At 40.0% G+C, this 12,717-nt stretch overlaps 1 protein-coding gene across 1 annotated transcript in view; it reads right to left on the bottom strand.

Moving 5' to 3' along the window:
- PSTPIP2 (proline-serine-threonine phosphatase interacting protein 2) overlaps window positions 1-12,717 on the bottom strand; it is a 79,975-nt gene that overhangs the window by 33,860 nt on the left and 33,398 nt on the right. The gene's annotated exons all lie outside the window — the stretch shown is intronic.

The following is a 12,717-nucleotide window of genomic DNA, read 5'->3' as shown; positions in this document are numbered from 1 at the left end:
GCCCCAGCATTGCGAGAGGGAGGCCGGCTTCCCACTGTAGCAGGAAGCTAAGCCCAGCAGCCAGCAGGCCCCGATGGGCTGGCCCCAGTTTGGGGGAAAGGAATTTTTTAAAATTTTAAGCAGCCATTTATTCCTATTTTATTCTACTACGTGCTCTGGAGTTGGAGGAAGCTGCCTGAGTCTCCCAAAGCAGTAGTCCCGGATGCAGTATATTTTAAAAATCAAAGTCCCCTCAGCTCCCCAAACCAACAAATCAGGAGCTTTAAAGAATATCCCTAAAGTGTCCCCTAATGCGGCTGGTTTCCTGGTTTCTACCCTCCAAATGCATATAATAGGTGGTCTGATCCAGACTCCAGTCCCTTAGGGAGGTTGGTTAGGCTGCCACTGGGTGTGCCCTGGAGAGCTTTGAACTGACCCAGCCCCAGCCTAGCCTCCCTACACTCCATCTGCTGAAGAAGGTTCTTCTGTGCCATTGGGTGGGGGTGGGACCCCCTGAAGATACCTCTCTGCCCAGCCCTGGACACTAGAGAAGCAGAATTTCTCTCTTCCATTTGCTGCCACTCCTCATGGCCTGGCTGAGCAGACAGGGGTCCCAGAGAGACCCAGCAGGACCAAGGCCTGAGGCTGATTTCAACCTCAGAAACTTAACTAGCCATAACTCACACTGCATTTTAAAAAGTGGATTATTATAAGTATAATAAATTTTACACATGGGCATACAAATAAATCTTAGTTAGAAATACATTTAATTCTACGGGTTCTGGCTACTGTTTGAGGATAGATTTCGGCCTTGGGAAGCCTAGAGAAATAGCCTGCACCAAAGCTTCATTTCTCCACCCACCCCCTCCACACACGTCCTTCTGTCTCAGCGGGGTAGGCTTCTAACTGCCCCCCTGAAATGCAGTGCTCAGTGGCAACTCTAAGACGATGCCTACATTATCCCCTCCTGAATCTAAATTCAGTCCCTCCACCCCCGAGGTTTCTGGAAGCCTTTCCTGAGTAGCCCTAATGCTCCCTCTTCTGGACTCTCAGACTGCCCAGCTTCTGAATTTGCTGTTTGCTACCCACCTTGTGAGTAGCCTTGTTGGCCCAACACTACTGCAAGTGCCTGCAGCTTCTCCCAAGTCTCAGACCAGTCCTGCACACACACACACACACACACACATCCAAAACATTTAGTTTAAGATTATGCAAACCAAAGGTCTACAGTAAAATTCTGTGGGATGTAAATGTCTATTGTGTTCCCAGCCAGATGCATTAGAAGAGAACGATGAAAACAAAGGCTCCTGAGTGAATGAATGGGTACAAAGGGTCAATGTCAATATTGGTTTGTGGACGGAAGTGCTTTGATCTTCCCAGAGAAGTACACTTAGGTTCTCTGTTTTTTGATATGCATTTGGAAAAGGTGGTTTCCTTTTTCTTAATTAAGGGTGTGGACACTCTTTGAACTGGGCAGGGAGGGTGGAGCTAGAACAAGATTTCCTGGAAACAAACCAAGTCACCAGGCCTCCTCCTGGCCACCAGCCTTGAAAAACCACAACTGCTGCTTCAGAGGAGTGACTGGACTCCAGAAGCAACCAAGAAAGAAAATCTCCAAGAGAAAACAAAGAGTGCCTAAGTCCAAGTACCAAGAGGCAGGGGATTTGGCCTGGAAACTCCTTCCCATGCTACTCAGAAAGCACTGCTGAGAAGCTCTGACTGGCAGATGCAGAATAAGAGGGCCAAGCAGGAAAGAAAACTGCGTGAGCACCAAGGTGGCACAGCAGGTTTGCCACCAAAAATGAGTATGCCAGGGCTTCCCTGGTGGCGCAGTGGTGGAGAGTCCGCCTGCCGATGTAGGGGACACGGGTTCGTGCCCCGGTCCGGGAGGATCCCACATGCCGCGGGGCGGCTGGGCCCGTGAGCCATAGCCGCTGAGCCTGCGTGTCCGGAGCCTGTGCTCCGCAACGGGAGAGGCCACAACAGTGAGAGGCCTGCGTACCGCAAAAAAAAAAAAAGAAGAGTATGCCAAACACATAACTCCATATCCTGCTTCACAGTAGCCCTGACTTCTGTCCCCTAGTTTTCCCATGGTGGTCTCTCCCCATCCTCCAAATGGGCAGTGTACATTTATACCTCAGGACCATTGCACATGATTTTCCCACAGTGGGAATGGCATTTCCTCCATCTTCACTTAAATCCCACCTCTGTTTCAGGGCCACTTCAAATCCCAAGTCCTCTCTGAAATCCTCCTCAAATAATTTGTCCTACAGTCTCCTCTTCCTCTTCAGAGTACCTGGAGTGTTTAATGACATCTCCTCTCATTTGGCTTTTATTATATATTATTTTGTGTCGTTAGTTAATATCTTTTAAAAATTAGTTAAAGCGTATCTGGATTTTACCCAACCTTTATCATCCACAATAGCTCCTACATTAATGGTGCTTAAGAAATGTCTGTTAATTGTATGCCAACTACAGACAAGGTACTAAAAAGTTTACAGAGTCAGCATACGATGGAGTTCCTGTAATCAAAGAGACTATCATTCATTTTGGGAGTCAGTAAAAGACACACACATAAAACAAATGTGTATGCATAAAAAAAAATGAGAGACTAAAACAGAGTATAAAAGTATACAGAGAAAATATATAATGAATGAGGTGGAAAAGAGGAAAATAGGCTAGAGTCATCAGAAAAGAGAAGACGTAAGATTTAAATTGAATCTTTTAAAGTGACTGGAATTCACACGAGAAATCAGAAGACATTTCAAACCAACTGACAGTGAAGAAAACAACACATCAAAATTTATGAGATGCAGAAAAACAGTGCTTTTTCTACAGGGAATTTTCCTCTAGGGAAAATCTTTGTATAGGGAAACTTGTAGCTCCAAATGCTAATATTAGACAAGAAAAAAAGTTTTTTAAAATTAACGACCTAAGCTTTCACTTTATGGAACTACAAAAAGAAGAACAAATTTAAATTTGCAGTAACTAGAAGAAAGGAAATAAAAACAGTAGAACACAATGAAATACAATAGAAATGGCCAAACAGGGACTTCCCTGGTGGTCCAGTGGCTAAGGCTTCATGCTTCCAATGCAGGGGGCCTGGGTTCGATCCCTGGTCAGGGAACTAGATCCCACATGACACAACCAAGAGCTCGCATGACACAGCTAAAGATTCCGCATGCCACAACTAAAGATTCCACATACCACAACTAAAGATCTCACATGCTGCAACAAAGATCCCACGTGCCACAACCAAGACCCAGCGCAGCCAAATAAATAAAAATAAATTAATTTTTTTAAAAAAGATAAATGGACAAACAATAAAGAAAATTAATGAAACCAAAAGTTAGTCCCTTGAAAAGCTTAATAAAATCGGAAAACCTATAGCTGGGTTGATCAAAAAACAAGAGAGACAGAAAGAAAAAACACAAATTATCAATGTCCTCAATCTGACAAAGGACATCTACAGAAACCTAGAGCTAACAACTTAATGGTGAAAAGACTGAATACTTTCCTCCTAACAAGGAGGAAATAAAGCAAGAAAAAGATAAAGAACATACTTGTTGGAGAGGAAATAGTAAAACTGCCTTTATTTTCAGACAACATGATTGTGTTCACAGAAATTTACTCCCCAAAATGACTAGAACTAATAAATGTAACAGCATTGCAGGGCACAAAGTCAATACACAGAAATCAATTATATTTCTATATACCAGTAGCAAAATCATTTAAATGGCATTAAGGATATAAAATATTCAGGAATATTAAATATTCAGGATATAAATATTTATTCAGGAATAAAATATTCAGGAATAAATGCTTAAATAAATTCAGGAATAAATGCTTAAAAGGTTATACAATACAAGATTTCTTCACTGAAAATTACAATGTTTTGCTGAAAGAAATGAAAATAAAGGTAGACCATGTTTGTCGATTGAAAGAGTAAATATTGTTAAAACATCAATTTTCTCCAAATTGATCTACAGATTCAACACAATCCCATGAAAATCCCAAAAGTCTTTTCTGTAGAAATTTGCCAGTTAGCCTAAAATTTATATGGAATTAAAGGACCTAGAACAAACAGTTTTTTTACATACCACCTGACTTCAAAACTTGCAGGGAAGTTATAGTAATCAAAACAGTACAGTACTGATCTGAGGACAGACAAGTAGATCAATGGAACAGAATACAACCTAGGAATAGACTCACATGTCAATTGACTTTCCAAAAGGTGTCAAAGCCACTCAGTGGGAGAAATGACAGTCTTTTCCACAAGTGGTCCTGGGACAACTGCATAAAGCTGGGGAGAGAAGAGTCTTTGCTCACTGCCCCCACTGCTCCCACTGCACACAATGCACACACAATTAATGTGCGATGGGTCACAGACTCAGATGCAAAACCAAAATATAAAGTTTTGGTTTATTAGTATAGGCAAATACCTTTGAGGCCTTGAGGCAGGAAAAGATTTCCTAGAGAGGACACAAAAAATACGAACTGCTAAAGAAAAAACTGAAAAACTGGACTTCATCAAAATTAAAAACCTCTGCTCATCAAAGGAGATTATTAAGAAAATTAAATGGCAAGCCACATGCTGGGAGAAGATATTCACAATACATATGTCTGTCAAAGGACTTGTAACCAGAACATATAAATAACTTCAAATTAATAAAAATATAAGCAACCCAATAAAAACTGGGCATAATACTTGAACTTCATAAACACTTCATAAAAGATATTCCTTTGGCCAAAAAACTCATGAAAAGTTGCTTAACATGACAGGGAAATTCAAATTAAAGTCACAATGATATCTACTTCATGCCCACTAGAACAGCTGAAATTAAAAAGTCAACATTGAATGTAGGCAAGGATGTTGAACTATCAGAACTCTTATTCTGGGAGTGTGAAAATGGTACAATCATTTTGAAAAAAATGGGAATTTCTCAAAAAGCTAAACATGCACATATCATATGACCCAAAGTTCTACTCCAAAGCATTTACCCAAGTGAAAGAAAAACATATGTCCACAAAAAGACCTCTACAAGAAGGTTCATAGGACTTTTATTCACAATAGCCCCAAACCGGAAACAACCCAATGCCTAACAGTCGATGGATGATAAACAATGTGTGGTATATTCATACAATGGAATACTACACAGCAATAAAAAGGAAAGAACTACTGACACTGAAACAACATGGATGAATCTCAAAAACATTATGCTAATGAAAGATGCTAGATGCAAAAAGTATTTACTGCATGAGCCCGTTTATATGAAGTTCTAGGACAGGAAAGCAGTTCTAGGACTTACTTCTGTGGTAAAAGAAGTAAGAACAGTGACTGCCTGAGTCAGGGGAGAAATTGAGGGTGGACTGGGAAGAGCCATGAGGGAACTTCCTGGAATGATGGAAACACATCCAATCAAGATCTTTCCATAGAGGTGTGAGTTGTACAGGAATATGCAGTTTTCAATACTTGATCTGTGTGCTTCATCTTATGTAAATTACACCTCAAAAAATTAAAAGCCCAAAAAAAATTGATTAGGAGTCAGAAGAATAATGGGAGGGAGGCAGTCACTAGAAGGAACAGAGGTAGATAAGCCTTGAAAATTGATCCGGTCTTGGAGTCCCGGGTGAGGCAGGGAGATGAAAAAGAAGGAGGGGCAGATCCAACCACCCAGCAACCTCCCAAAGACCCAGAATGCAAGGTTTAATAATGCTCAAATTATAAAGAGGTAAATAGCATTCAAGTTTTTTGTTTGTTTGATTGGTTGGGTTTTTTTTGCATTCAAGTTTTAATCAGTGGATTAGTATTTTAATCATAAAGCCACTTAAGGGACTTCCCTGGTGGTCCAGTGGTTAAGAATCCGCCTTTCAATGCAAGGGACGCAGGTTCAATCCCTGGTCCGGGAACTAAGATCCCACATGCCGTGGGGCAACTAAGCCCATGTGCCGCAACTACTGAGCCCGCGCACCACAACTACTGAGCCCACGCACTCTGGAGCCCGCATGCCCGCAGCTAGAGAGAAGCCTGCATGCTGCAACGAAGATCCTGGGTGCCGCAACTAAGACCCAATGCAGCCAAATAAATAAATTAATTGAAAAAAAAAATAAAGCCACTTAAATTTCTTTAAGACAAAAATTTTGCCAGGTCCAGCAATGAGCACATGTGTGCCGCGTCCAGGAGATGTGTGATCCAAAGAATAATAAAAACAGTCTTGCTGTGATGCCAGCGGCCAGTCCAGACCAGGTGGTGGTGTGGGTTCAGAGAAGGAAATCTCCGTGGGCTGCCTGGTGGAGGATAACTCCACTGCCGCCAGCTCCCCCAACCCACCCCTAACACTCAGGTCTGGTCTCCCTCAATCCAGGCACATGTACTCCTCCTTCCTGCCCAGCCCTGAGGCTCATGTTGCAGGGGCCTCTGAGAACTTGTTTCCAGAGACCTTTTCTACCATGTGGCCACTAGGCAGAAGGGGAAGGCAGAGGGGAAGCAAAAGATACCTGCAGCCTCCAAAGCCACCATCAGAATTATGGTGCTACCACCAGAGCGTCCCCACATCCAGTTCTGTGCTGCACCTCACGTCCATCCTATCATGGCATCTGCTACACGGTTTCAGTTTCTCTAGATGTGGGCTCCAAGGACCACCGGTGCCAGAATCACCCAAGCAGCTCGGTAAACGGGCAGTCCCCCAGTTCTCACCCCAGACCTGCTGATTCTGAACCTTGGGTGGGGGAGTCGCCACTTCTTACACTCTTCCAAGGACTGTAATGCCGTTTGAGAACTGCTGCCATAGAAATTACAAAAGACGATAGAACAATCATGGCTCCTGCCTTGAGGAAAGCAGGATACTTGCATGTGAAACTAGAGAACACAGCAGAATGGGGCAGGAAAGAATGACTGTTAGTAAATGCAAAGGAGAAGAGGCCAGGGAAGACTCTCCATGGTTTGCATTTTATTTTATAACCTCCAATTTTGAGTAAAAAATGCAAATTGGCATTGGTGCCCTTTGGAAGCCGAGAGAGCCCCATTAGAATGGGGAGAAGGCACTGACTTTGCATTACACACAAAGGTTGAGTTTGTTTGAAGACTGGCCATGGGATGTGTTAATGTACTATACTTTGCATTAAAGGACCACAGTATGCTCCATATAAACACAGTGAGACAGGAGCTATTTCCACGTTTACAGCTGGAGAAAATAAGACACAAGGAAAAGGAGTTCTCCTTATCACTTCCTCCAACCACAATGAAAGATCTGAACTCTCAACCAACAATATTATTCAAATCTCCATTATTTATTAAAAGCTATATGGCAACAGAAGACTTGGGATAAAGACCAAGGACTTCATTTTACCTCCCTCTGTTCTCAACCTTGATCTTTCTTTCCTATCTCTTTTACTAGAAGAGGTAAAACTAAATGGATCAAACTCACCTTATCTGCAAATATGGACTGATTATTGTTAATTAATATTAATAATTTGGGCCAATATACAGTGAATGTTTGCTGTGTTCCAAATAGCATACCAAGTATTTTGCATGGGACATTTTGTTTAATTCTTGTAACAATCCTATGACATAAGTATAATTATTATCTTCATTTTACAGGACAAGAAACTGTGGCTCTGTACTCTGAAACCACTCAACCACACAGCTTCTCTTGTTTGAGGATAAGAACCAAATCTAACTTTTTGCCAGTCAGCCTACTTCCCTACAGTTCTAAATGGGACATACGCAGGCTTTAACGCCACACTTGGGTTTGAGCCCTGGTTCTACCACACACAAGCTATGTGACTTGGAGCTAAGTAGCTCAATCCCTCCTTACTAGACTATAAAATGGGGATATTGGAAGGACCAAATGAGATAATGTACTTTGAGTTTATCAAGTGCTTCACAAACTAAAGGAATTAAGGCAGACACATCAAGATTATTCAAGACCAGGCCACATAAACAAAAAAGCATATGTGTTTGAACAATACAATTTTTTTTTTCACTGAAAGCAGACAACAGTGAAATAAATGTAGCTGTTAGCTATTCAAAAGTAAGTATGTCGCCATCTGAGGAAGCAGCTGGAAAGGTGTCAGGGATACCTCAGCAAAGGATATGGAAACTGCCATTTTCAGGCATGAAAAACCTAAAGTCAAAGTCATTACAGTGGTTGTGCCCTTAAGCCTTCTCTTAAGCAATAATAATGGATTGTGAAGGCGAGAATAAGACCCCACCCAGTTCCCACGCCAGCCTTGTTCTACGAGCCCACAGCCCCAGCTCTGTCTAGACTGGATCCACACTTGACATTTTCACATGTCTAAGTGTCCCTGCTGTCAAGTCAGCAGGTCAATTACAAAGGCAACTCTACTCAACTGAAAATACTTTAAGTGAAAGATAAACCGGAGAAAGTGTGCAATGCAAAAACTCCACATAAGGAAAAAAAATGACTAGAAGGATGTGCACCCAAATGTTGAAAGCAATTCTCTTCTTAGCATGCTTCCATATTTTCTACATTTTCTATAATATCCTTACATTGCTTTTATAACCTGAAGTCTTTCTCCCTACGTCCATCCCTTAAAGATGGCAAATTGAAGTCTTGTTTCTCTCTCATCTGTTCCCAGGCCCCACTAAAATAACAAATGATCCACAGCAACAGCAGAAAATAGGAAAGGGCCCAATGAGGAAGGTGCACATTTGTAGGAATTTCTGTAATATAAAAAACAGATAGGACTAGATGGGCAGGGGTCAGAAGCCAGTATTCCAAACTACACAAAACAGAAGAAAGTCCACAAACATTCCCAGCAAAGCCCTAGAAAATCCCAAGCTCAAATCAGCAGGGGCTGAAACTGGAGCAGCCATGGAAATACCGGGAGGGTGTCTGTAGGACACCGGGAACCCAGCCAGTGCCCTGCCCCAGAGCAGCTAACTCTGAATTTTGTACCAGAGCCACAGCTGGTGAGGACTCCACCCTGCAGCAGGCTGCTCGCAAGGGCACAAAGACCAGAACGGCAATGGGGCACTGTCCCTAGGCACCATCAAAGCTTGCACACTAAAAATTGAAGGAAAAAAAGGTTCTGCACCATTATCAAGTCCTGTAGATACCCTTCACTTCCAGGGTAACACCTTTCCCACTTTCTTACTCCAGACAGAGGCAAAAATATCAGAAATTGTCATTATTTTTAGATTATATAATTATCTACTTGGAAACCAGAGATTGTCAAGTGAAAAGCTAGGAACTGAATTAAATATTTTTTTAAAAATCAACAGTTTTCTTATATATCAATAATAACCACTTAAAATGTAGTTTAAAATACAAAATCCTATTCATGATGCCAATAAAACCTATAAAATACCTAGGAATAAGCCTTTTTGAAGGAAAACTATAAAACATTACTAAAAAAATACAAAGATCTCAAAACATTTAGAAATATATCCTAGTCCAAGATGGGAAAGTCCAATATTGGAAAGATTCAATTCTCCCCACATAACCTATCAAGTTAAAATAATTTCAATCAAGGAACTTCCCTGGTGGCGCAGTGGTTAAGAATCCGCCTGCCAATGCAGAGGACACAGGTTTGAGCCCTGGTCCAGGAAGATCCCACATGTCACGGAGCAACTAAGCCCGTGCGCCACAACTACTGAGCCCACGTGCCACGACTACTGAAGCCCGCGCCCCTAGAGCCTGTGCTCCTCAACAGGAGAAGCCACCACAGTGAGAAGACTGTACACCACAATGAAGTGTAGCCCCCACTCACTGCATCTAGAGAAAGCCCACACACAGCAACGAAGACCCAATGCAGTCGAAAATAAATAAATACATTTCTAAATAATGATAATTTCAGTCAAAATCTTAATGGAATTTCTTTTTAAATTTAAGTTCATTCTAAAACCAACCTAATATGACCCAGCAATCCCACTACTGGGCATATACCCTGAGAAAACCATAATTCAAAGAGTCAAGTACCACAATGTTCATTGCAGCTCTATTTACAATAGCCAGGACATGGAAGCAACCTAAGTGTCCATCAACAGATGAATGGATAAAGAAGATGTGGCACATATATACAATGGAATATTACTCAGCCATAAAAAGAAATGAAATTGAGTTATTTGTAGTGAGGTGGATGGACCTAGAGTCTGTCATACAGAGTGAAGTAAGTCAGAAAGAGAAAAACAAATAACATATGCTAACACATATATGTGGAATCTAAAAGTAAAAAAAAAAAAAGGTTCTGAAGAACCTAGGGGCAGGACAGGTATAAATACTCAGATGTAGAGAATGGACTTGAGGACACAGGGAGGGGAAAGGGTAAGCTGGGACGAAGTGAGAGAGTGGCATGGACATATATACACTACCAAATGCAAAATAGCTAGTAGTGGGAAGCAGCCACATAGTACAGGGAGATCAGCTTGGTGCTTTGTGACCACCTAGAGGGGTGGGATAGGGAGGGTGGGAGGGAGACGCAAGAGGGAGGAGATATGGGGATATACGTATACATATAGCTGACTTACTCTGTCATACAGCAGAAACTAACACAACATTGTAAAACAATTATACTCCAATAAAGATGTTAAAAAAATAAATAAAGCAAAGAAGAATTTTCTGGGGAAAAAATTTAAAAACCACCTAAAAAGAATAAGTGAATGAAAATAGACCCTAAAATGTTGAAAAGATGAATAAGTGAAGACTTAGCCTACCATGCAAAAATGAGTATAAGTAATCAAAAATTTTCAAAGTACTATGTTATGACATTGAGAACTGATAATCAGGTAAATAAAATACAAACAACAGTCCAGGAATGGCCTTATGTATGTATGGGAATTTAATATATGATAAAGGAAGCATTTACAACCAGAAAGAAAATGATGCCTTGTTCAATAAATATTATTGTAACAATGACTGTTCATTTTGCCAAAAACTAAATATAGAGCCCTTTCTAACACAGCACTCTAAAATAAATATCTGATGAATTAAAGATCTAGACATGGAAATCACAAACATGTAAAAAGAAAATACAGAATGTATATATTTTTAAAATATTGAGGTAAGAGATTTTTTTCTAAGTATGACTCCAAACTTAGAAGAAAAGACTAACAGATTAGCCTATTCTGAAAATAGGGTTTACCAAAATTGACACCATTTGAGATAGAAAGCTGAGAAAGGCCAATTTCCTTAGAAGAAACAGAGAAAGTAATCAAGGAGCAGAAAAAAGCAACAGAACTGGATGTTTTTACAGGAGAATGGAACTCTACCGAAACTTCAGGAAAAAAAACATATTCCTAAGGTCCATAAATTGATCGGGAATGAAAGACAATGTATTAGTTCACTTTATAAAGCAAGTATAAAACAATACTTAAGCTCGATAGAGTATAAAAAAGAAACTTACTAATATCATTTATGAATATTAATCAAAAAGTACTAAATAAAATATTAGCAAAAATAATCCATTACCACGTTAAGAAGAGACTATACCATGACTGAGTGGGACTTATTCCAAGAATGAAAAGTTGGTTGAATATGAGGAAATTTATTAACCTAATAAGTCATTTTAATAAATCAAAAAGAAAAATCATCTGGATAGCTACATGTAAAAGAATAAAATTAGAACATTCTCTAACACCAGATACAAAAATAAACTTAAGATGGATTGAAGACCTAAATGTAAGACTGGAAACTATAAAACTCTTAGAGGAGGGTGGGAGGGAGGGAGACACAAGAGGAAGAGATATGGGGATATATGTATATGTATAGCTGATTCACTTTGTTATAAAGCAGAACTAACACACCACTGGAAAGCAATCATACTCCAATAAAGATGTTAAAAAAAAAGAAAATAAGAAAAAAAGAAATACAAGGAAGACAGCAAATGCCAACTCCACAATTCTTCCTTAGGAATTTGTCATCTTGTCTGTCATCTTAAAGGGTGCCCTATTATACTGTTCACACGCTGTATATTTGTTAGTCCTACTTTACAGAACATCACAATGGTTCTTTTGTTCTTTTATTATCTTATATATATATTTGGCATTAAATTTGATATCATGAAAAATATAAAAATAAACAAATGGGACCTAACTTTCCTTTGCATGGCAAAGGAAACCATCAACAAAACCAAAAGACAACCTACTGAATGGGAGAAATATTTGTAAATGATATGACCAATAAGGGGTCAATATCCAACATATATGAACAGTTCATACAACTCAACATCAAAAAAAAAAAACCCGATTAAAAAATGGGCAGAAGAACTGAATAGACATTTTTCCAAAGAGGAAATGCAGATGGCCTACATGAAAAGATGCTCAACATTGCTAATCATCAGGGAAATGCAAATCAAAACCACAATGAGATATCACCTCACACCTGTCAGAATGGCCATCATCAAAAAGAACACAAATAACAAATGTTGGCAAGGATGTGGAGAAAAGGGAACACTTGTACACTGTTGGTGGGAACACAAATTGGTGCAGCTACTGTGGAAAACAGTATGGAGATTTCTCAAGAAACCAAAAATTGACCCAGCAATTCCACTCCTAGATATATATATGAAAAAAAACCAAAAACACTAAGTCGAAAAGATACACGCACCCCACTGTTTCTAGCAGCATTATTTACAATTGCCAAGATATGGATGCAATCTAAGTGTCCATCAACAGATGAATGGATAAAGATGATGTGATACACACACACACACACACACACACACACACACACACACACCCCAAAATATTACTCAGCCATAAAAAAGAATGAAAAT

Source organism: Lagenorhynchus albirostris, chromosome 14, assembly GCF_949774975.1.
Source record: "Lagenorhynchus albirostris chromosome 14, mLagAlb1.1, whole genome shotgun sequence".
Taxonomy (NCBI): Eukaryota; Metazoa; Chordata; class Mammalia; order Artiodactyla; family Delphinidae; genus Lagenorhynchus; species Lagenorhynchus albirostris.
Note: the sequence above shows the minus strand (reverse complement) of the source record. Positions and strands in the feature narration are given on the sequence as shown.